Below are 25,180 nucleotides of genomic sequence, written 5' to 3'. Positions count from 1 at the left end.
GACAGACGGACAGACGGACAGACGGACAGACAGACAGACAGACAGACAGACAGACATGACGAATCTATAAGGGTTCCGTTTTTTGCCATTTGGCTACGGAACCCTAAAAATGAGCGTTTTCCCAGAGATAGGACATAGCTAGATCGATTTGCCCCCGAAAACCCCCATATCACAAATTTCATCGAAATCGTTAGAGACGTTTTTGAGATCCCCTATATATATATATTATATGTACATATAAAGAGATATACAAGAATTGCTCGCTTAAAGGTATTAGATTAGATAGAATATTATTTGTAACTGCTTATGGACACACAGACTTACCAATTTAAATATTTTCCTCGTGAGAAGAATCCCTTTTAAAATGGATAATGAATCTATAGGTAAATACTTAATTCGATATTTTATTCAAAATATTACAAACAACTCCCATTTCCAAAGTAATAATATCCATCAACTTTCCTAAAGCCCTAAAGTTAGAAACTTAGCACTAATGAGCTTAAAGCTCTCATAAAATCATCCAAAATAACTTCAAACTTCGTAACTTTCCGAAACCATATTAGGGCGTGTATCGAGTTTCGAAGTAATTAAGGGGCATAAGGGGCATGTTCATTAACATATTGCCCCCTTCTCCCTTCTAGTTTCAATAATGTCACGATTTCCACCCTTAGATAATGACACAATGTACTTTACTGTCCGACGCATCAGTTTGAAACAAATGACAATTGTATATCTAATTGTGTAAGTCATTTGGTCAACTGACGCGTAGCTACGTGGGAATTAAAAAAAATGGATTATGGTTATATGAACATTATGGCGTCCGTAAGGCCAATATGTTAGTTTCCTGTAGATTTATTAGCATCAACCACAATTAGCGGACTGAACAACATCACTCAGTAGTGAACTATGAAACTTTCGAATGCTTTGACAGTGACAGGTGACGGTTTAGTGCACCCGATCCTAAATAAAGAGCACGGAGCACGCAGTAAAATATTGAACTTGGCTCCCATTTTTACACTTCTATTTTTGATGAGATATAATTGCATTTACTTGCCTTTTATACAAGTAGTGCCACAGATCGATGCAAATTATATTTCGTAAAATATTAATCAGTTAACCTCTTGTTTTTGTATAGGTTTTATAAAGGGTTTAATACGGATAAATATACATAGGTACTAGGTAGGTAATAAAATTAAATATAGCAAAACACTTTACCCCCGCCTACGTCGGTAGATAATCTCTTTATTTCCCTATTGTTTTTCCTTTTTGCCGGGAATTAATGTAATTAAGGAAATGGCATAGCATCCTTCGAGAACAGGCGGTCTATCGAAATCGATAGACGTATCGAGAACGCCTGGAAGAGCTTCTGGTCCATGAAAGCGCTAATGAAGGGCGACCTTCCCTTGTGTCTCAAGCGCAAACTCCTTGACATGTGCATCCTGCCCATTCTAACCTACGGTGCACAAACTTGGTCATTAACTGAGGCTCTAAAATCGAAACTCAAGGTTTGCCAGCGTGCGATGGAGCGTAGTATATTAGGTGTTCGCAGAACTGATCGGATCAGAAACACGGAACTACGCTCCAGAACTAGAGTTGTAGATGTAGGCGTCAAGACCGCTAAGCTTAAGTGGGACTGGGCTGGACATGTCTGCCGCATGCACCCAGAAAGGTGGGCCAAAATGGTTACTGAGTGGGACCCACGGAACACAATAGACGGTGCAGGCCGGAATTCAGGCAGACCGAAAAGGAGATGGCGGGACGACTTGGACGCATTCTACCCCAAATGGTGGGAAAATGCCGATGACAGGGTCGAGTGGAAAAAACGAGGGGAGGCCTTTGCCCAGCAGTGGGACACCAAAATAGGCTAGAGAAAAAAAAAAAAAAAGGAAATGGCAAAGGTGAGGTGATACGTTAATTGTAATTAGAGACGTGGGCGTTGGGAGCTAGGGAGCTACCTTTTACTTTTACGACTGATGCCAGTGAGGATGGGTTGGGTGTTTAGATTACTCTAAGTTAGAGCTCGTTTCCACTATGTCGGATGTCGTGGCGATTTTTAATCGTACGTTCCACTGGCAGAACATTTTATATGAAGCTGTTCACACTCGTCCGACAACGATTTTGTGTCGGATACGACATAAAATGTCGTGCGTTTTGCCAGCCCTCCCAGCCCGGAAAAAAATCGTGTCGTGTCTCGCTCGCGTACGAGTGAATATAGCGCTGTTCACATTTTGTCGGATGTCGGAACGATTTCGCCCGCGCCGATTTAATTCAGCTATCAAATTCTGAAATATTCCTAAGGTAAATCTTTCCCTGAGAATTGGGTGTACCCAATATCTCCTTTTTTTAACTGCCTCTAATCGTTTCTTTCGCAAATAATACAAAACCACAAACATTTCGTCGACGTTCATCTTGTACTAAGCCTCGCTACCCACTCGAAAAATACACGCCAGCTGCGATCGTGCACGACAGACGACTAGTAGGAACAGTACCGCCGACACCCGATTGAAATCCGGATCCGACATCCGACATAGTGAGAACAGCGGCAACGACACACGATTAAAAATCGCCACGACATCCGACATAGTGGGAACGAGCTCTTATATATTTATTTTTAAACTTGTTTGCACATACAAAAAGTACAGCAGGCGTTATAGGCATTCTCTACCAGTCAACCATAGGGCGAAACAGAAAAGCGTCCATGTGGGTGCAGTGAGAAATAAACAGAAAAAGGGAAGAAAAAAAAGAAGTTAAAATTTTATTTTAGAAGAAACATTTATTAGCGTGCTATTTTAAATGACAATTTAGTTAAATATAGTTTTACAATACTGTCAAATATGTTTTTAATTTGACTGTAAAACATTTGTTTTTCCTGCAAACCTCTCTGTCGTTATACTCAAAGAAAACGCATGTTTCTGATTTTACTTAAAAAAAATACAACTTTTCTTAACTTGCAATGCTTATTTATTATTTTGTTTGCTTGTTTAGATTAATTAACGAATGAAAATGCAGTGTTACCTATATTGCAACCTCATTAAATATGAGTTCGTTCATGTCGTAGAACTCTTTATTTTCACAAACTACACATATTTCAATAGTTTCATACAATAGGACAGGAAATTACACATGAAGTGATTTTTGAGGGTTCTATCGAGGAGGGTCACGTAGATTGCACTTAAAGTAATAGATCCCACAATACCGCCATGTTGAAATGTAATAACTTCAGATGACATGTCATTTCGTGTCATACGGGGAAAACCCCACGCATTTACGAAAGGACGAAGTGTATTTTGACACTGATTTTAGGGTTCTGTGTTACGAAAGGGAAGTAACGAAAGTTTCTGAGGGTCAATACAATTCTTCTCTTCTTCTTAGTAATTTCACTCTTGACAGAGTGGTCATGGTCATCATCGGATGGTGACGAGCTTCACAACACGCCGCCATTCTTCACATTCGTATGTCAATCCAGCTTTGACCAGCTCCGTCCATCTCATTGGTGGTTTTGTTAGTGGCCACCTTAGAATCTCCTCTTATTTGAAGTCAGTTATTAATCACCTACAACCTGCATAATTTTCCGTCCATACCGATTCATTTATACACATTAATGGCGTGAACAATGAACATGCAACATGGGCCCTCACGCGATGGTCGCGTGTCCTGATCCATGATAAGGGCACACTTTCATCCTGCCTAACTGTCTCAATAAAGAATACTTTGTTTTATGTGGTTCCTTGTTCCAGAAACTCAGAAATCGGAATTAAAGTGTCCTTATTAACAATATTGGGCAGAATCCATGGTTGACCAGCACGAGGTTATCCATCCCTGATAAGAGCACATATCTAAAGTTCTAAACCCACACACAACGGTGGCTTAGGCAAAAGCTCTATCAATGTTACTTGTGATAATATTTCTGCGGATCTCAGAAAGACTTTTGATTTTTAAAATCGGCTGTTAAGCCCATCATTACATATATTTCTCTATGATTACATGCAGAATACATGGCCGACATCCAACGTACAGGAAGCACTTATACGCCAGAATGAGATGGATGCCGCCAATCTTAGAAAATACTCTGATTTTCTGTGATTCGAATCGCCTCAGCTAGGCCTGAAACTTCCGAATGACACCCAAGAACTACAAACAGTGGGGTCACAACTGAAGCAGCAATAATGCAGGGGATGCAACTAGAGCGCATTCTGCCCTTAATTCACATTGATTTTCTTGGCCCCACGCACAATGCGAGGTCGGAATGCAGGGGTTGTGCGTGGTTGGAATGCATATAAGTGCCGCTAAGGGAAAAATAATTAACAGTAGCTTTGTGTGGATTAGAATCATTAATGAAGGGGTCGGGTGGCTTTATGTATTGTATGACAGGGACATCTTGATATTAGGTAAGAGGTAAGCAGTTTTCACTGTAACCTACTAGGTACAAATTGTACAATGACTCAAGGGAACATTATACAAAACGCAGCGACAGTAACCTTGTATAAATCGAACTAATACATACTTAGATCCGCGTTTGAATAATCCCTTTTTACGCAATGCTCTATTCGTTCGTCCTCTTTCATAAAAGTTCGAATAGTACCTAAAAGTAATAACCAAAATAAGAATAGAGTGATAGATTGAGTTGCTGTAAACATAATCTCTCACTCGTACACATAATTTGCACCTTGTTCGGGGTGCTAGACTAGACAGTCCGATTATCATAGTACTATGGATCGTCTCAACAATTAACTGATCATTCATAAATCTTATTGCAAAGACTTATGGTACATCTTCAGTCAGTTGTGTTGCTGGTAATACAAACGTCACCTCCACACCCACACGCCGTGTCACCCTGATGATTCAGACGCGAAGGCTGGAGTATATGATGCGTGCACGATGTACTAGACATGTGCACTGAGGTGATCCGACACGTCACACGACCGTGATATGATCACGAGAGTCAGCGAATATGGAATGGAACTTGCTTAACATTGCCCACCATGCTAAACATTGCCTGGCTTGCGAAACAGTAAATCTCTTCTAAACAGCTGTTGGTGAAAATGTAATTCTAATTCGTAATGCATGTTGCTGGCAATGATTGGCAAGGTAGGTAAATTGAACAAAACAGTACATGATATCTGTATAGCTATTTGACTTTTTTGATAAGACTATGCGTTAGATGGGCACTTAAATAACTCTTATAGCCAAACTGGTATAACCAGGTACTAAAATGACAGATTAAGGAGATGTGACTGTCTTTGCATGCTTATGAGAGATACTGTTATGGAAGTATCAAGGCAAATTAGAAACGCGTGTGAATATGAATGAAGGTTGAGATTATTTCAGCGTGCAAAAATGAACACACTCATTGAACGCTTACCTACTCTATAAGTACATTTACGGTAAGATAGCCACTTTAAGAATATAATGGTATACCTACTATTAAGGAAGTTAATGTCAAGACCTACCTACACTATAGTAACGGTTTTAGAAAAGTCTCATAAGTGGATACGTGAAGGCATTTCGAGTACTATTCATAATGATGACAGTCAATTTCACAGAATACCTAACGAATGAACGAAGGCATCCATAGGGATTATAGGGAGTCTATCAACCTCTGGTTTGAGTGATAAATAAGGATCCTGAACTTTTAGTCATCTTGCAATTTCTTGCCTATAAAGAAAGAAAGAAAGAAAGAAAGAAAGACCATTTATTTAACGCCACAACATATACATATAAAAAATAAGACGTATACCTACAGACATAAAAAAACATCTGATGCTAAAATAGTTTTCAGCATAAAGCCGCGGCAATCCGTGGCGCTGGTTTTCAGTGGGGACCTGACTTAACGCGTTACATGTTGAGTTTATTATTATCTAGTCAGGATTAAGACCATCTAATGCCACAGTTTCGAGCAGTGACGTGTAAAGTTCCTTTTTTTACGGAAACTCCCTTTATAGTCTGATCATGAAATCACAAACTACCCTCATTCCTAACACTCCATCATTAATCTTAATGCCGCAACTCACCAAATGGAGCGCAGATCCTAATGGTGTCAAATCGATCTAATGTCGTCCATTTATGACAATGGATTTTGCCTGTCATTAATTTTGTACGCTCTTGAATACTTTTTTGACATTTCTGGATATTTGCAATTTGCAGTAATGGATCGTGATATTGCCTTTTATTTACTTACCGTGTCGATTTATTGATTTTTGGGAGCTTTTACCGACTCATCCTTTTTTTGTACTTTAATATGTTTATTTGTATTTTTGTAAACTCATCTTACTTATGATTCTTATGAATCGAAATACCGTTAGGTACGCTTTGATCTTATTTGGCAACATCTAAATCTGTAACATGTGTGACAAGTAAATTATTGCAGCTTTTAAAGAGCGGGAATAAATATGTACATACTTTCTTATATGTGATATAAGAACGGAATATTTTACTTACCTATTAATAAAACTGCAAATTATTTATTTTTAAGTTTTTTACTTAATTTCAGCATACTTAGTCATGAGCGTGACTAATGTTAACAAAGGTAAATAATAATGTAAAAAATTCAAAAATTTACCAAATGCGTTAGGTATAATTTGAAGATTTAAAATAATTAAAACATTTATTACTCAAATAAATAAAAAAACCTGGTGGTAACTAACTTCAACTGATTTAAAATGCAACCGTAACGGTATAATTTCATTTAATACTCGCTTGAAAACCTCAGTTAATTAGCTCTAGCTCATTTGAAACACTACTTAATCTAGAATACCTAGACTATTGATCCTAGTCTAGACTTGTATGATTAACGACAGCATTTTGCAGCTTCAGCGTGCATTTTTGATGAAGCATTTGATGGATGACTACTTAGCTAAAGTGCACGGAGGTTTCGTAGAGAAATTAAGTTTTTTTTTGCAAAATGCTTGTTATAAATGGTATATACTTATTACAATGCTATGTTTAATCGGCTTTCTTATATGAGGACTCATATCTAACTAACGTGTATCTAATACCTTTAAACGAGCAATTCTTGTTTATTTATTTATTTATATATATATATATATATTTCGGGGATCTCAGAAACGGCTCTAACGATTTCGATGAAATTTGGTATATAGGGGTTTTCGGGGGCGAAAAATTGATCTAGCTAGGTCTTATCTCTGGGAAAACGCGCATTTCCGAGTTATTATATGTTTTCCGAGCGAAGCTCGGTCACCCAGATATTTTATGGTTATAGTCAATATGTTTTGGATGTGACTGTCTAATAGCTGTCATTGAAAACAAATCATTATTAAAATAAATATCACGTTGCATCACTCATAAAATAACGGAGGTCACATAATCAAATAATAATTGTCTGCTCAAAATATGTACCTATCAATGTCAAAGATAAAGTCTCAATAACTTACAATTTTGAAATTTAATGTAATAATAACATGCATGGCTTGCAACATTAGATACTATTATACATACTATTAGATATTAAGGGTTACATTAGCATAATATGCTTAGTACTTAAGATATTGCATGCACGCAATTAATGTTCACATACATGGCTTTGTCATGTCATGAAAAAACAATTTTCACATGCCTTATGGCAGAACATATTAAGGGCCAACATTGTAAATTTATAACATCCACTGTACTGTACCATATGTTCTTGTGAATAAACGTTCAGTCATTCATTCATTCAATATCATTAACTACCTGCAAATTAAGCATTTAACCGCCCAAATTGCCCAAGTTCCCTCAAGACAGCGTCCAAATTGCCGAAACCACTAATCTTCAAAATGGCACCCATCCGTCAAACCGTCACACGACGGGACGTCACGAGCACGACAGCAAAAAACGTGTAAAATCTCCAACCTCAGGGGTCCAATTAAAATCTATTTAGAAACTATAATCCTTCCACATCTTGTCCAAAGCTTCGACAATTGAAACAGTTTTTTTCCGCTCTAGAAATTAACATAAAATGAAGGTAAACAACGTCACAGGATATCAAATTTTGAAGTTGGAATTTTTTACTAATTGAAAGTGACGGGTCTTTTGTAAGTTGACACTTGAAGGGGCGAAGGAAGTTTGCAGAACTAGACAAAACAAGTGTCTCAACAACACATCAAACTAAAGATATGCATGGAAGTTTTGCTTGTTATTAAGTACCATAGTTGCTTGATGCATCTTCTCCTAATCGTTTTGTTAATGCAAATAATAGTATCGTCTTTAATATGTAAAACAAATTAAGGGTGCTTGGGCGTCACTTGGTTAACGGGGTTTGCATATGTTAAGTGAAATGAGAACAAAATTATAATTTGGAATAGTATTATAGATAGATAGATAGATAGATAGATAATATTTATTTCTGATTGAAAATTTACATGTTACTTCCTTAAAAATAGCAGAAATTCACAAAAAGATCGTCAACTCATGAGTTCATGTCTTGACTATCGAAACATAACATTTTGTCTACCATAATTACCTAAAGTGTCAATTGCAACGTTGCAAGTTCTTTCCTTGCTGGCAATAAATATACCTACTGTAGATTCAGATCAAATACGGACTAAAGATATTGAACAATCCATTAGTAAAATTTTCTCCGGCTTAGCTACAGAAATAACGTAGACATTTACAATTTGATCAGATTATTCATAAATACGGCAATAAACAGGACAGTTGTGGAAACGCAATAAAAATGCAACAAAGGCATCAAAGAAAACTAAACAAAAGCGTGATACCCTGCAAAAATAAATTCACATAACTTTAATGCGAATTGAAATATCACATTCAAAAACCACGAATCCGGTATAAATATAAAACAGTAGAAAACTAGAAAAAAACAATTCGCTTTGGGAACGTTATAGTTTCAAACAAACTTTAAAATGCAGTTACCCATGTCAATTTCGGCATGTAGGAAAACTAAATTCGCTACGTGACAGTGAGGGGGGAATTTTGGAAACCAGAATAACTTAAGTTGGTGGTGTAATACAACCCTCGTGTTTATTTTTTATGTGAGTAATATAAAGTGCAAGATACGAGGGGTTAGAAAGATAAAGATGCGAATTTAAGACGGTTTGCTATTGGTTGGAATTGGCAAGGGTGGCACCCGATATCCAAAGGGCGGCCCTCGAGAAACAATTTTGTAATCGAGTGTGCATACATTAATTTGATAAAACAGAAGTGGATTGAAATCACATTGAAAAGTGCAAATTTATTATTATTTCATAATAATAAATTCGTAATAATTTATAAACTCGAAGGAATATGCCGTTGATAAACTAAAGTTTTATTTCAGGGAACACGTTGTACACCCATATCAAAATACAATTTTAAAGTTACATAAGGGTAATTCAAAGATTTATATAAAAAACGATGAGGTGTTATTAGAAAAAGCACCTATCAAAGTAATTATTGTTCAATTTGACGTCAAACTAATGACCCTGTAAAGGTCGAGCGCCTCACTTGAATAAATTAAAATAACACTAGTTAACGTTTTGCTGAAAATATCATACTAGATATTCTTTTCATCATTTAATGTAGTGTATTGTCATCATTTTAAGAAAATATGTTGAACAATTTAAATATGGATGAAGAACACTTCTAGGGTGGTCCCATATAAATTGTATCCCAGATTGTATCAGTAAAAATCTCTTTCCATCAAATATTAATTTAGTGGTCCTACACAATTGTCACAAATGCCATCCATATTTTCAGATGTTTTATTTTATTAAATATTAATTATAGGCTCGAGGTAAGACATAATATAAACTTTATTTTGATACTACCAGTAGCCAAATTTACAATGAAATAAAAATTTACAAGGAGCTAAAGTTCCATTCAAAACAATAAGTAATATAAATCAAATTCCCTAATAAGTACAATATCTTCACGCTATGCGCGCATGCATTTTCACAAATCATTTTTTTTATCACAGCACCTTTGCCCGCCCTTTGAAAGGCGTTCAACGAATTTATGACCCGTATCGCCACAGTTTCAATTATTCCCCGTAAAATATAGTCTATGGTTAGTATAATTTTTCGCATCTAAGATTTGGTTATGGGTCGTTACCCTAATTCGATGAATTGGTTAAGAAAAGGAGAAAGTGTCATGTTATGTTATGATATATGCTAGTCTAGTGTGAGGGAAGGCAACGTATTATTAAACATGAGTTAGCACCTAAACATGCGAACAGAAAAGTTTCCATATCGCTGACTTCAGAAAAAAGAGCCGTATTTTTGCCGAAAGTGACTAATAAGATTTTTCCCTGCCCATACAAAGAATACAATGTCAAAGGCATAACTTATTCTCCCAAATAAAATAAAATAATTAAAAAATTAAAAATAAACAAAAATAAAACCAAAATAAAATAACTTAATATAAAATCTTTTTTTAAAAAAAGGGAACCGCCTTCAAAAAACCAACCCACTGAAAAGTACAAAATAATTTTTATATGGCACCCCTTTACGTGTCCAGTCCCTATCCCGTCGTAAAGCGAATTTTTGCCAAAAAGTAATTAATACCTAATAATAAGAAAATTAACAATCATCCGGGTAATTACTTAGTTTTTGAAGTCGGTGCCAAACCAAATTTTTTGAGAACCGATATTTTAGACAACGAAGAACGCTGCACTTACTTGCATTATAAAGACATACTTAGTTTACTCATTAATTTAGTTCTTGTAGGTACTACGTTCTCGTATTTATTTTCTGATTGGTAGTAAAGACTGTTTTTGTTGGTTGGGCACCGCCTTCAAAAACTAAGTAATTACCCGGATGATTATTATATTTCTTATTATTAGGTATTAATTACTTTTTGGCAAAAATTCGCTTTACGACGGGATAGGGACTGGACACGTAAAGGGGTGCCATATAAAAATTATTTTGTACTTTTCAGTGGGTTGGTTTTTTGAAGGCGGTTCCCTTTTTTTAAAAAAAGATTTTATATTAAGTTATTTTATTTTGGTTTTATTTTTGTTTATTTTTAATTTTTTAATTATTTTTTATTTATTTTATTTTATTTTTTACTTTTTAGTGATAGGTAGGTACTTCATTTATTTTAGGTTTTGGGCTAAAATACTAGTTTGTTAGGCTCTCCATTTAGTTTTGGGCTAGTAACTACCTACTAAAGTTGGTGATGGCCTAACTCGATGATAATCGCGACACAACATAATATGACGTTTTGGTGCTAAACGATTTGTATGTATATTGCTCCCACTTCCACTCCCATTCCCAGTCCCAGTCCGACTCCCACTCCCACTATTTTATCTAAATCGGTTTCAGCAACATAAATTTGTTGGTAAGTATACCGATAGCATGGCCACCTACCGGGTCCAATTGGTTTTTCAAACCATCCATGCACTGTACACTAAAACCTTCTCCAGAATGTAACAAACACTTTTCTGAAAACCGCATCAAAATCGGCTCAGCCAAACGCGAGATAATCACGAACAAACATACACAGATACATACGTACATACACACATACGGGTCAAACTGAGAACGTCCTTTTTTTAAAGGCAGTTAGAAAAAAGTTCATCGACCCACCTAGTGGAACTCTGCAACATAGGCACACGACGACAAGTCGGTTAACCAAAACAAAGTGTGCCTATGTTGCACCAAACCTAAGTTCCACTAGGTACAGCAAGGGTTCAGCATCAGCTCTATCTTGGGTACTGCTCTCCCAAGTGCTCATCAAGATGTGACAGATTACCAAAATAGCGTGGGCCTATGTTGCACCAAACCTGAGTTCCACTAGGTACAGCAAGGGTTCAGCATCAGCTCTATCTTGGGTACTGCTCTTCCAAGTGCTCATCAAGATGTGAAGGATGACCAAAATAGCGTGGGCCTATGTTGCACCGAACCTGAGTTCCACTAGGTACAGCCAGGGTTCAGCATCAGCTCTATCTTGGGTACTGCTCTCCCAAGTGCTCATCAAGATGTGACAGATGGCCAAAATAGCGTTGGCCTATGTTGCACCAAACCTGAGTTCCACTAGGTACAGCCAGGGTTCATCATCAGCACAATCTTGGGTACTGCTCTCCCAAGTGCTGATCATGATGTGATGGATGACCAAAATAGCGTGGGCCTATGTTGCACCAAACCTGAGTTCCACTAAGTACAGCCAGGGTTCAGCATCAGCTCTATCTTGGGTACTGCTCTCCCAAGTGCTCATCAAGATGTGACGGATGACCAAAATAGCGTGGGCCTATGTTGCACCAAACCTGAGTTCCACTAGGTACAGCCAAGGTGAACCCTGCCAGCCAGGGTGGTTTGGTGCATCAGCTCTATCTTGGGTACTGCTCTCCCAAGTGCTCATCAAGATGTGACGGATGGCCAAAATAGCGTTGGCCTATGTTGCACCAAACCTGAGTTCCACTAGGTACAGCCAGGGTGAACCCTGCCAGCCAGGGTGGTTTGGTGCATCAGCTCTATCTTGGGTACTGCTCTCCCAAGTGCTCATCAAGGCGTGTCGGATGACCAAAACAGCGTGAGCCTATGTTGCACCAAACCTGAGTTCCACTAGGTACAGTATGTATACTAAAACCTTCTCCAGAATGTAAGAAACACTTTTCTGAAAACCGCATCAAAATCGGTTCAGCCAAACGCGAGATAATCGCGAACAAATATACATACATACATACATACATACATACATACATACATACATACATAGATACATACATACATACGGGTCAAACTGAGAACCTCCTTTTTTTTTGAAGGCGGTTAAAAACTTAGCACTTGTATAACTAGACTCAGTCTTATAGCTTTACGACCATTGTGAATCCAAGTTTATTCATTCAAGAGTTTCTCGAAAGCTAACGATAAAATAATATCCAAATAGCCAGCGAAGCGTAATAAAATTCGAACGCAAGAAAATTTCCACAAAAGCAGATACAGAATTCTAAACTAAAAGCAAAATGTTAATTCCGACCGGTCAGAAACATAAAAGATGCAGCACAAATTGCAACGGACACAATAAAAGGGCCGATCGGCCAAGAATAACAAAACTGACGGATGTTCCAAAAGGGAAAAGAGACGTTTTACAAGAAACTGCAGTTCGTGGGACTAGCTTCCGCGTAGCAGAACCGGTTTACGAAATAAGAGAGTTTTTAAATTTCTGTTCCCATCAAGTTCAAAATTTGTGAAACGGCTTACATTAAACTTGAAAACGTTTGATTCTTTACAAAACAACCATTGTTATATTGTTAACGAGAACGAGAATGAAAATACAGCTACTAAATTAAGAAAACATGTTACGTTAAGAATGACATTTGACCTTCAAAGAAGGAAAGAAACTAACAATGGCACTATTCAAAGAAATGTAAATGACATTAACGAGATTATCTACAAGGTGAATTTCTGCACGAGCGAAGATTTATAATCTATTAGTTAAATATTAAAAAGTATTCTATAATCGCTGTCACAATCTTATCGGGCAAACGCAATCTGATTATGACAATGCAAATGTAGAACTTGCTCAACGATCAAACGATACGACAATGGGTCTTGCAGATAAGCAAAACGCTCAGTTATTGTACAACATTGTTATGGGAAGTTATTGTTGACCTTCTGAACCCTTTTCTAGACGTCATTGCCACGCCATTGATGGTGATGGGCCGTCACTCAAGTTGCAATGCCGAAAATGCACTGAATGCAATAAAGAAAGCAACGTGCAATTTTTCTCACGGATATTTCTGTTGCCGATCTATCTTTGATGAAGCACGTCGATTTTTTGACGGACGAAACACAATATCAGATTTGGGGAAAAGATTGAAAAATTTAGGACGAATTCGCAAAGTTAAAAGAATCAAATAGACGTGAAAAATTGCCTAACATTTAGATCAATAATGTGTGGACCATGTCCAGATATTTAAATTGACATGCCTTCGACTTTATGATACCTCTCCCCTCTTTGTGCAATAAATAAACATCAAATAATAGACTTTGATAGTCTTGTTATCTATAAACAAGGTATGTTTGAGCCGTCAGTCTAGTTTATAGCGTCAAAAGATGAATAAAATAACTGCCGTCTCGTCAAAAGTTTATGAAAAGATTACTTTTGTTGGAGAAAACATTGCTGGCGTATAATATTCACACAAACGCCCAATAATTTTAAATGTAAGTCTTTCTAAATATATTCAAAAGTTTTAATGCACCGTATTGCGTTCGTATACAGTTGAAGATTGCATAAAGTGTTATGAGCGTTATTTTAACAAAAGAGAATAGTGAATTTGCTCTCCTAAATCTTGAAGAAACGAGGGTCTTTGTACTTGAAGAGAAAAATATGGGCGATCCACGGAAATAATAGATGACTCTGTTTCTGGTTCACGAATGTGGAATATTTGATTTGCGATATTTTCAAGAATACAACGTTCGATTTAAGATTAAGCATTGAAACGGTTAAAAAAGTGGTTTAGATTAATCGTTTCCGATATAGTTATAGTTTGATAAATTTAAAACCTATTGTTACGAGTGAAATCTAATCCACAAACGAAATCTATCGCGCTGTTTTTCTAAAATGTTTAAAGTTAGGGTAACGCGGAGAGCCAATATTTGGACTATAAATCATTGTTCGGATAGCATACATATTTGTTTAGGAATAACATGTGTATTTACTTTGTACATTCCAACAAAAAACTCTTTTTATAGAGCAGAATCAAGTATAATCTGATATCCGAAAATAAAAATATCTCACTCATAAAAAACTTTCTGATTATACTGACGAACTGCAAAAAATATTAAATTTATTATTGATTTGTTTCCAAACGGCGTAAAGTTTTTAATTTATATAATGTATAACCATCATTATGTGTCTTCGTGAAAGTATAATTACCTATTCGTTTTATTAGTGTTTATTTGTCACTTGCGAATCTTGAGATAGGTATGTTAAAAACGTATTTAATCTTGAAACTGAGCATTTACCATTCACAATATTCACATTGTCAAGCAATAATACCTATAAATTACAAACTAAAATTTAAGGACTTCTAATTGGATTTATAATGAAATGTCTATTACAGATAACAATCCAACAACCACAATATTATTTTAACACAAGATTCAATCTGCAGATAGGTATCCGAAAACAATTACAGATATCACGCAAAGACAATACACATTTTGATGTAACAAAAGGTATCTAGAATGACATAAACATTAAACAATTAGGTACCTAATACATTTCGTGCGCAATTTGACAAATGCCGTAGATAATTGTTTAAGTACCTTTGATCTTAAGTATGAGATACCTGTCACAGATCAAGATCATAATGCTGGTATTAACATAAATATTGTGTTGCCGTTAATTAGTGAGAGTAGTGAGCCCAAGCTAACTCTGAATGCGATTTGTAATGACAAAGTGTCATCATCAATGTCAAATTTATATAAAAATTTGACGTTTATAATGTTTATTATATACAAGATGTCAAAGTTCGTTTAGAAATCCTTATAATTCCACCTAAGCACGCTAAACATCAAAGAGGATTTCTCATTTTTGTGGAAAATCAGAGAAACTGAATTATGACAAGAATGAAACCTAGCTAGATCATTGTTTCACATGCTGTTTACAATCATTTATAACTTATAATAATGTAGGATTTTTTCAGCTTATCTTTACTGTTAGGTACTGTCACTTTACCATTACATTACAGGCCAAACCAAATAATACCGATTTAGTAATCCCAAAAAAACGCGACATTCCTAATCCCAGCCTCAGGCCTCACAAAATGCGTTCATTGCACGGATTTAGAGTTAATAAACTGGATCGAGTACATTGACCAAAAAGTGTGTCCACATGAGAAGTCAAACTAGAGCCCTGCATCTCGTTCTAATTAGGGTGACCATAAGACATCTGTATGTGGGATATTAGGATAACATGGAATATATCAGTAGGGTGTGTCATTTTCTAAATAAAGTGAAATTTTAAGTGGTCAGGTTTTTTTTTTCATTTGTAGTCGGCCTCTTTCGCACTCACTCATGGTATGTTCATAAAGGTAGGCTTCCCTTTTGTCCACTTCAGTTTTTTTTAAGTATAAGCGTCATTGAAGATCTGTTTAGCAAATATGACGTTTTTTTTAAAGTTGGTGCCTTTTTTCTATTGACGGAAATGTGTCCTACCTATAAAGAATCGATGTCATATATAAACAGTTTAACACACCTAACAAAATATTATGTATAAATGAGAGTCTCTAATGTTTAAGGAGTTAAGCACTTTGGTTTTAAATTTTGGCAATTGAAGGGATGTTTACAAAAACAACATACCTGACTACACTGGTTGACACCTGAAACGATTAACAATGTTCTTAAAAAAGTGTCAACCAGTCTAAGCAGTTATGTTGTTTTTGTAAACATCCCTTCAATTGTTCTACAACAAATTTTAAATTAAACATGCCGAAATAAAGACATAAGGTACCTATTATGTTAAACTTACTTTTACATTACCTACGTTAATAATAACTAATAAGAATTCTGTGAGACCGATTCAAAACGTGCCGACATCATAGTCACCCTAATGAGTTTGACAATGTTGTCTTGTATTTTTATAGTAAAATGTAATAATTGTGGCTTTCTTGTGAAACAATATTCCACAATTAGCAATTATTTCACTCCAACAACCTTTAACACAACATTTCTTCACAATTTTTAAGAAATTTCGCATTCACGTGTTTTGAAGAAATGTCATCAAGTTGGGGATACCAATTAATATTTAAAGTTACTACAACTTCTACCATACTAAAATTTAGTTTTTTTTTGCTGTGTATGCGCTTGGTTTAATCAGTTAATAATATTGGCATCATAATTATTTACAAATTACTTAAAAGATATCAGAACTGTAGTCTGAATATAGCACTAAAATTGTATAAGAAGGTAATTAAATTCAGTAGTTTATTGATATAATTTCTACCATAATGGTATCTTTTTAACATTGGCAACATGTGCGAGTGAGACACAGGGCTCGGGTTTTTCTATCTCAAGTGGACCGTTTTCTCTAGTCTGGTACGAACAACTTTCTGTCTCGGTGATAAGGTTCAAATTAGTATGGCAAAAAAAGTGACAACTCGCTCCAGTTTAAAAAATATAACTTCATGGTTCATTGACGCACAGATAGGGTTGCCAGATCGAAAGGCGCTAATATCGGGAAAAAATATCAATTTGTCGGGATTTTGGGCCTTAAGTCGGGAAAATGAACCATTAAAATTAAATTAATTGTATTAAAAACAACGATATTTTACATTATTGGCACTACGTCAGCTGCTCTGCCCAATCTCGCCACGCGCGCCCCGCGCGCGCGCTGACGGGATCGACGCGGGTCGCTGGTTTGCTCGACGACAGTTCAGACCTTGATATTATTGTTTTATAACGTGATGCTGTTTTTCGGGACAATTTTCACTTTGTTGGGAATCGGGAACACATGCAAAAAATCGGGAGAATCCCGCCGAATCCCGACCATCTGGCAACCCTACGCACAGATCATTGTTAGGGTTGGCACAATAGGTCAGAGTTTCAAGGCCAGCAATGGTGATTGTTCATTACGTTGCTATGGGGAATGCTGAAGACTGTTGTTAGCCGACTTGGTTCTTAGTTCGGTGGTTGATCCTTTTTAGGAATAAGTATTATGCTCATGCTTTAGCATTATTTTATGTCCGTTTAAGCTAACTTTGCACCGACTTGAATAGAACAAAGTGAGGATTATCATTTTAAACGTCATATTTTAATGTCAGTACAGAATCAGTACTTATACTCAAATAAGTAAAACGTGATAAGTATATTTGTATCCGGTTCGTTTTTGTTGTTTTGTCTACAGAAGGGATTTTTTTCTAAAATGATTTCGACCCGAGATAATTTTGGCGCGTTTTCAGAAAGATTTATTTCTCTTTTTTTCGTTTCATCGACTACTATTGATGCTGTTTGTACTGTACTTTTGAACGGCTTGTATACTTTTCCCACAAAAACTCATTTCGATCTTAATGCACGCATTGATCTCGTCAATTTCAATTAAACTTTTAAAGATATCACATTTATCGTCACCATCTTTAAAAACCCGATTTATCAATGAAACCATCGTTAAAAGCAATTCAATCTTTTCAAGCCAACAAGGGGCTTGTGCAGAACATTTCTGGCCTCGGCCGGGAAGCAAGTGTTTGCCGTCCGGTCGCATGGTATATAATGATCGTTTTTATGGTCAAATTGGATTAGAGCGTGGAATAAACATGTTACGCGCTGATTGAGAAGGGGTATGTGACATTTTTGAAGACAACAATATATTTATTTTAGTCATTTCAATTAATGACGTTAATTTTGGATAATTTTATGGAAAATATAATTCTAATAAGCGAACGAATGCTGGAAACGGAATAAGAATAAGTTCTAATAAGAATTACATACTCGTAATTGGAAAAAACTAATTTGTAGCCAATAAGGCAAAATTAAAACGACTATGAACACTAGACGACTCCAAAAAATGTTTTTATTATTTCTTTATTTATTTAGAAGTTTAATTCAGGCAACAAGGCCCATATTACAAATACCTTACAGACTACCATACATATGTATTTTATAAACTTAAAACTAAACACTAGTTATTTAGTTGTTTTTAGTTGTACTGTACTAAACTCCAGCAACATTTAGCAGATGAATCATCTGAAGTAAGAAATAATCCCATCAAAAACATTACATGTAAAAAGGTGCAAGTCTCGCAACGCTTTTACTACAAAAAAGTTTTGAGATGTAATGTGAAACCAAGTCGGTTATTTTAATAGTGCCAGGGGGTGTTAAAACCGTATCAATAAGATATCTTTAATTTGTAATACGTATAATGACTTGGCCATCGCACGGCTGCATAATGACATAAGGATCATCGTCACCTATTAAAAATAAAATAATTCTAATTAAACATAACACTAGCGCTAATTGCAGTTTGAGCATTACACGAGTACGGTACGAGTAAAGCATTATGTGCGATTGCCAAATCATTATATGTATTACAAATTAAAGATATCTTATTGATACGGTTTTAACACCCCCTGGCACTGATTAAAATAACCGACTTGGTTTCACATTACATCTCAAAACTTTTTTGTAGTAAAAGCGTTGCGAGACTTGCACCTTTTTACATGTAATGTTTTTGATGAGATCTCATCTCTTTTTGTAGGCAGTCCTTCTTTTCGGGTACTCATACCCATACTATGTATACACATATCATAACTAAACATATCTTCATCCATACTCACATCGTACATCGTAGTGTACCTTTACTTTACCTACTGTTTGTAGGAACTGCAACAGTAACTTTGTAATATCATATATTTATATGGGATTACAAACTTACTTATGCAGTTCTTAGATCTTTAAAACGTGACTGATATTGCAATATTTTTAGGTTTACCCTTTATGTGGCCATTAAACTCTAACTCTGTACCAAATTTCAGCTCTCTGAGTTTATGGGAAGTACTAATTCTATTCACTGCCGTGCCCCCAGATTTTGGCACCATTGCACGCTGGCAATGTAGAACAAAATATGTTAAAAAAACCGTTGCACTCGCCCACCGAGGGTTCCGTACTTTTTAGTATTTGTTGTAATAGCGGCAACAGAAATACATTATCTGTGAAAATTTCCACTGTCTAGCTATTACAATTCATGAGATACAGCCTGGTGATAGACAGACAGACGGACAGTGGAGTCTTAGTAATAGGGTTTTACCCTTTGGGTACAGAACCCTAAAAAGCCTTGTTTAAATCATCACCATTGTACAAAAAAACAGCTGAGTAAGTGTAAGTGTAAGGCCTGAGTGGACGCTCGAGTTGGGCGTGCAGCGGGGCGGGGCGTGCGGCGTGCATGTTAAACAAATGCAAACGTATATTAGGAGCGGCCTTAGTGCACGCTGCTCAAATCACTTGTGAGCCCGACGCCACGCTGCACGCCCCGCTTCGAGCGTCCACTCAGGCCTTAACAGACTAGTAAGTATTAGAGATACACAGATTGACTCAGCTGTGTCAGATACACGGTTCTTCTCTCAACCAACAGAACCAGACCATAAGCCCGTCTGTTACAGTTTGCCAAACGGAGGGTGCGTATAAATGGGATCCCACATTGTTACGTTCTGGTTCGAGATGGCTTGTAAGATCTTTGTATGGCATACAAAGACATGATTATGTATGATTGAAACGAATTTTATTAGCGTGTTAGTCGGTTTACAAGGTTTTTATTAAGTTGGCCTTAAACTTGTATTATGTGAAGATATTCAATAAGTTAGAATTGGATGTTGATTCTAAGTGGAGATGGAGGGTACTCGTGTAAGAGCTCATGGCATATTTTACACGTTATTTTTACATACATACATACATATACATACATATAATCACGCCTGTTTCCCGGAGGGGTAGGCAGAGACCACGGATTTCCACTTGCTACGATCCTGACATACCTCTTACACGTTTTTTGTCAGTAAAAATGCAAAATACGAGTAAATGATAGTAGATAAAATAATAAATTTCGTATTTGCTGCTAGAATCTCTATCTTGATTCGGTTAGCTCTATATCTCGCTACCTCGCTAGACAATTTGCAGTGATTCTTATTAGAATATTTATATTACAAGAGTTACTTACAAGATAAACATCTACTTAAATATTTTGAGGGTCAACGTTAAATAACCCTAATGTTTTATTTTTAAACGAAACTTGGGTTGGTACAACGTTGGTACCTAAATCTTACCTGATAGCGGGTACCTAATTAATTTTACTTATTCTAACAATATTTAGCTTTCTAAGTTTATATTTTCAAGTACCTATAAGGAAATTTTAAAGTCTTAAGCGAAAGGTCAAAGGAAAGTCTATTTCTAAATAATAGAGAATCTGAAACTCTAAGTTTGAAGTTTTAGTAACTATTAATAATTTCTTAATGGGGAGAGAATCAATGGGGTGGGTATTGGGTAAGTATATATGTATATTACCAGTACTTATTCTATTATTTACAACTCTCTACTTAAATATACTGCAATATTTATTAAACTAAATATAATATTACCTAAATGAAATACTTACATTTATTCTTATTTTTACAGTAAATAAAGTTGAATTTAGTTTTTTTTAACTAACATGGTCGATTATAATTGTAAGTACTTAGAGATTACATTTATTAATTACACTTACAATAAATATCTAAAGTTAACAAAAAAAAATCTTTAGTCCAAAAATAAAATCGCGAAAACACTGTAACCTTTACTTCTTCAGTCAATAAGTTTATGTAACTGGCCTCGAACTTCTTAATCAAATAATAGCAATATTATAAACATAACTTCCTTTTACATAATTCGACTAACTTCAACTTGTGTAACGTTGTCAAAGGCGATAATAAATTTCGCGCCGCCTCTCATCGCCTCGATAGCCGTGATCGTCTAGTGGTTAGGACCCTACGTTGTGGCCGTAGTAACCCAGGTTCGAATCCTGGTCACGGCAGTGCATAAGACTGTCATGGCGGGGCGTTTCTTTTTGTATATTTTTCATATTTATTAAAAAAAAATTATGAATAATTTATTATAGTATATCATAGATTTTGTTTATGCTTTTTTTTTCACAAAATAAATAGAAAACAAAAGATTACCAATTTCGACCAGTATTACAGGTCATACACAGCATTAGGATTAAATATTTGGTTATATTAGTAAATAGTAGATAATATTTGAAGAGAATGTTTCTACTAAAATTAATTTTATTTTTACAGTAAATCAGTATTAAAATAACTATAACAATAAATCTAGCGTCCATCTAGCGGCCAGTAGCTGAACTTTGTTTATACCGCCATCTGGCGCAAGAGTAACGAACGTCGTGAGCCGAACATTTCTTAGTTCGTAAAAGGGGCTAAAAGTTGAACACGTGCTAACATAGATGTCGCTAGTAGTCATTAAAGCTCGTTTGTTTTGTTTTCGATTGAAGTGCTGTCGTTTCTATTATGGCCGCGTGCAATCGTGCATCCGACTCGGTGTGCTTCGCTTCGTAATGAATGTAATGATTTGTTTACAAGAAGTGCTAACTATGCATTCCATTGCGTTTATGCGGTATAAATAATTACTTACGAGGTATAAATATTTGTTTTATTTATCGCTATTGGTTTTATATGTCCAAAAATACATTAAAAAAATGTGTATTTAGCCTAATGTATACGAGTTATTTTAAAACTAGGTACCTAGCTAAAAAGAAAGGCCCCTGATATTTTTTTCAACGATTTTAACACGTTCATAAAGTTGTAGTTTCGGCCGAAACTGAGTCAAACAAAACAGTTTCGGTCGGACACTAGGTAGGGTAAAAATTGCAATAGTTTATGTCCATGCTATAGTTTTCGTCCACTGCTGGACTAGCGCAATGACCCTATTTCATCATGAAATAGGGATGATGAATTGATGACACACATGTTGAATTTTATAACAAAATCTAGTAAAATAGATGGCAAATGAGCAATTTATTACAATAATGTGGATATTAAAATAAAATATACGGAAATGATACAAAAATACACAGGACCTGAAAGTTTCAAAATTTAAGTTTTTTTTAACTTCCAAAAACGAAAAAAGTAAGGGTACCATTCGATTCCTTACATTTTATCCAAATAAATATTGTATAACAACTATACATATAATTGACATGTAATATTATTAATATTATAAATAAAATGAATATGAATATGAATATACATAAACGCAATATTTCACGGACAAAAACGCAATTTTCTTGTTTTTTCCATACTAGAAGATGGGATCTCAGTGACCTTGACGTCACGTTCACTTATCCTTTTGTGAGGGGCGTTTCGCGAGTGAAGTGCGACTGTCGGACTTTGACTATAATTTCTGACTTTTGTTTTGCTTTAATGCAATGGGTTCCATATACACATTTGATCCTAAAAACAAACCCGATCGATTGATACCATAAATGAAAATTAGTCATGTAGCCTATTCATGAATAAAGCGAAGATTACATCTTTTCTTCGTGCGGTATTGTGAAGGCATCTACTCAATGCATGTCAATAGGTACTTACCTACTCTCAAGTCTCAATGAACAAATATGGAGTGATACGTGATAAAGACGATGCATCATTGCACTTCTTGCTGTAATGAAATTATTAGCATTTAATTAAGACACGTGGAGCATCAATCGTAGAGTTAATGAACGGAGTAGAAAATTACAACCGTTTATTACGGTAAAATTACTTTGTTTCAATATCTGCTCCAAATTAAAATAATTATGAATATCGTTTACCTACCTACATACCTATAGGTAATAATTTGGGGTGCAAAGTTTTAATATATACTTTTACCTGTATACGCGTATAACATAGAATTATTAGCACATTAGTAGCAAAAGGCAGGAAGTGAGAATTCAGTCAATTCGTGGATAAGTTTTGATTTGCAAAGTCATTATTATGTATTAAAATAATAACGATACCTATCTAATATTGATACGATTTCACCCCCTGGCACTGACTAAAATAACCAACTTGGTTTCACAATATCTCAAAACTTTGTTATAGTCGAAAAACAGCGTTGCGAGACTTGCATCTTTTAAATCTTTTTACAATTGTAATGTTTTTGATGGGTAGGAGATTAGAGTATTACAGAGGAGCAAAATAGGACCATTTTACGGTACTACGGTAGTTCTTGAAGTAGGTACCTATTCTATATTACTTTTTAATGGCTACTCTATATCCTAATAAAATCGGTAGCGCATCTGCAATCCGCTGGGAGGTCCATTTCCTTTCACGTAATAGTGCATTTTTATTCAGCCTCCATTCCCCGTGCTAATTCTCAATTAAGGTGTTGTCAGCCACAGTAAATCTTTAGAATCAGTACGATTGTGCGCTCTATTACTTAGCGGACTATTCTAATTTTACTAACTTAATGATTTCATTTTTACATCATTTGGATCTCGCTTGCACCAATAAGTATATAAATAGAAGTGCTAACTGTGCGAATGTGCTGCGAATCAAATCAAAATGAGATCAAAATAAAATTTGAACAGTAGTTGATTAGCAATTAAGAAATACCGGAATAAATACCGGCATTCATAATGTTATTGATTAGTATTATAAAAGTTTTTTTTTTTCGTTTACCTATATCTTAGTTTTTTGTCAAAATTTGCATTTCATAAAATACATAATATTCTTTTTTTATTTAAGAATTGAGCATTTCTTCCTTCGATTCCTGTTTTCGTCGTAATTTATATATATCTTAAAAACTCGGTCCGATATACCGGTATTACCTAACGTCAATTTTGACGCTAATGATGGTTAATTTTGACTGATCTGATAAATTTTCATTATCACGTGATTTCAGCGTGTTGAAACAAACGCTCGATTTTCCTGTGTATTCTCTGTGTTCTGTACCGGTACACAGTAATTACAGGCCGTGCTTTATCTCCGTAATTCCGCATAAACTATGCATGCCCAAAACAAGGATTACCGTAATGCCTCGTTTATTGCTGGCGTTTGTTGGCGCTAATTTGGAAGGGGTCGTGTTACCATTTTGTGTAAGATTAAGGATGACTCATGCTAGACCGGCCCGGGGCCGGGCCGAGGTGTCCGACACGTCATTTTCTATGACGGCTGATCGGTGATCACGTGGTGCTTTCCATAGAAAACGAAGCGCCGGAAGCTCCGGCCCGGCCCCTGCCCGGTCTAGCGTGAGTCATCCTTTAAGGAGTCTTTAAGCCTCGTACCTAGGTGATGAAACTCGATTTTTACCGGCTTGGTGGACCTGTGTTAACGTGAATGTAAAATCAGGCAAAATTAGCTTTGCCAAACAGGTTTGGGATGAAAATATAATTCAAACTTCCACTTTAATAACCTATAAACGCCAAAATTGTATTGAGGTGACATCTGTCAGCGTAGGTACCCAACGAGTTTGGAAAACACTATAAACTCCGAATACACAGTTACGAGTCTGTGCGGAAAGTGAAGAGTCGTGGAATGTACGGGGCCCAATACATTCCACGACTCTTCACTTTCCGAACAGATTCTAGAACATTTTGCCTTTGACTCACACGTCGTCGCTTTAGGTTAAATACATTACTCTCCTTTTATCGTAGTCGAGTAATGGCGTCGTTATAGCAAAGTAAGCAGGGAGAATATTGAAGCCAAGTTAAACTCTTTAATTAATTGAGGTAGGAGTATTATTCATTGAAATTAAATAGGTTTATTACTTTTCATTCAGGACTT

At 35.8% G+C, this 25,180-nt stretch overlaps 1 protein-coding gene, 1 long non-coding RNA gene and 1 other non-coding gene across 3 annotated transcripts in view; 2 read left to right on the top strand and 1 right to left on the bottom strand.

Moving 5' to 3' along the window:
* LOC134649415 (uncharacterized) overlaps positions 1-25,180 on the top strand; it is a 356,591-nt gene that overhangs the window by 82,990 nt on the left and 248,421 nt on the right. The gene's annotated exons all lie outside the window — the stretch shown is intronic.
* Positions 1-25,180, bottom strand: part of LOC134649372 (centaurin-gamma-1A) — a 384,793-nt gene that overhangs the window by 119,297 nt on the left and 240,316 nt on the right. The window lies entirely within an intron of this gene.
* On the top strand, positions 21,361-21,432 carry Trnah-gug (transfer RNA histidin (anticodon GUG)). Its single transcript has one exon. It is a non-coding gene; the product is annotated as a tRNA-His (tRNA).

This window comes from Cydia amplana, chromosome 7 (genome assembly GCF_948474715.1).
Source record: "Cydia amplana chromosome 7, ilCydAmpl1.1, whole genome shotgun sequence".
Lineage (NCBI taxonomy): Eukaryota > Metazoa > Arthropoda > Insecta > Lepidoptera > Tortricidae > Cydia > Cydia amplana.
This window is presented reverse-complemented; position numbering and strand designations above follow the sequence as displayed.